The following is a 2,165-nucleotide window of genomic DNA, read 5'->3' on the forward strand; positions in this document are numbered from 1 at the left end:
ACATTAAGTATTGAGTAAATGTGACAGTAACTTTATATAGTATGTGAGTTACACAAAATAGTCATGTAGTAGCAGATGAATACAATTGCAGACACACACCAACTGACATGCACAGTCAGTCTATGTGATGATTTTTATTAGTTTCAGCAAGGAAATACAGATGCACACACACAACAATGATGAATTATAATAAGCGCTTTGTAATTCACAAACCATAGCCAGTGATCACTACAAATATTTAAAGCACATCACGTGGATATCGCTTTTGTTTTTTACTCCAAACTGACGATTGTACACCTCTCACCTGCTGACATTGCTTCTGTTTGCATGTGTACACGTTGTAGTTGAACCCCATCACACAAAACTCAGTATGGTTTTGTGCACCTGAAGATTTTATAGTATCATATATCAACTATATACAGATCTTTTATGTTTTTTTTCTTGTTTTTGATATATGTATACATATATATACATTTTATTCATGTTTTTTCTTAAACCTAGAACAGCAAAAATAATAATAATAAAATATAATCCTAGCTTGTATCTGTGGATTAAGACTGATAATGGGGTTTTTTTGTTTTGTTTTTTTTATGTTTACTACAATTAATATTTTCTTTAAAATGAGCGTCTCCATTTAATTTTTAAGGTCTCAGTGTGAACCTTCAAGGATGTGTGTGAGTGTGTGCGCGTCTGTGCGTATAGATCCTCATAGTTTTATTGTCTCTTTTATGACAGACACACACTCACTGCATGTGCATGTTGCTTGATGTTCTGTGTATTGTAATGTAAAACCAATATTAATATAACTGTAGTACTTTTCAAAAAGATGACCACAAATTTTCCTCTTTCATAACATCTGTTATCTAAAATGCCATCATTTCTAATTTCTGAGTGTTTGATGTCAACCTTTTTTGGAACATCCTTGCCATAAAAGCAGAGATGCAGGAGTACTGCTCTGCTTCTCAGAAGCTCTGTGCTTTCAGCTGTACAATCAGCCATTTTCTGTCAGACTAGAGGAGGCTACACTGCTTATGACAGGCTTTTATAGCCAATTTTGCTAGGGGAAAAAAAACCCTCTTACATCTAGATATGGAAACAAGATACATGGAGATATGGAAAACAACCACAATAATGACACAAGAGGAGGTTTTTATCCTCTAAGCTCTCATATGCCTGACTACCAAGCCATAGAGTGTTTGCAGCAAAATGGCTGCCGAGCATCGGGTCTCAATAGAGGTCAAATAAAAAAGCAAGGACTCTAATTTTGTCTCTATGACATTAGAGTTTCTGCTCTGTTTCTGTTTTTAATTTAATAGTCGTTGTTAATCTTACAGTATCACATGTGATGTGACTGAATTCAGAAAACAAGAAATTGTTTTCAGTAGGCAGATTAAAAAGGATAAAATCAAACAAGGGACTCACAGAACATTTAAAACAACCTTTTAGCTGAATGAGGTGTGAAATTATGGTGTTTCTCTCTCCATCCACACTGAGACAAGCTTCCTGTAGAAAATCAGATATTACAATTTGACTTGAAGTTTGAAGCCGCAACACTGACGTACATCTGTTCCTTTGTTTCTAATCCTTTAAATCATAAAAATCTCCACAAACAAGTAAGAGCATATAAGATCTTAAAGGAAATAACACTCCTCCCTGTTTGATCTCAGCACATTAAGCACTGAATCTTTGTATTCATGACAGAAAAGTTTCTGCACTCCTGGTGATTGTTAACAGTCCCACAGTCAGGCACCAGTATTAAATTAACTTGCTTGAAAGAGCCAACACAGGGTACAGCTGAAGTAACTCTTACCTCTTTTGTAAAACCAAATAAATATTGTGTGGTTCTTAATCCCATGGTAGTGTGGAAATGGAAAGTTGATTACAATTTCTTGCAATGTCCTTTCTAGACCTTTAATCTACCCCCCAAAAAACTTTATAAACTACAAACAGCACTCCCATAGAACTTATTTCATATTTTTCTGTCATACACACTGAAGATATATCAATGTGCAGTTTTCTGGGGACCAGCATCTTGTAGACTGAGCAGGGGATTGAACCATCAACCTTCCAGATAGTGGATGAATAAGTCTGCATGCTAAGCTATAGCCAACCAATGACTAGCTGCATGAAATTACTTTAAAGTTGATATCTACGTTCTTTTTTGT

The sequence above is a fragment of the Pundamilia nyererei genome, unplaced genomic scaffold (genome assembly GCF_000239375.1).
Source record: "Pundamilia nyererei isolate P.nyererei 1_Seehausen unplaced genomic scaffold, PunNye1.0 scaffold00043, whole genome shotgun sequence".
Taxonomy (NCBI): domain Eukaryota; kingdom Metazoa; phylum Chordata; class Actinopteri; order Cichliformes; family Cichlidae; genus Pundamilia; species Pundamilia nyererei.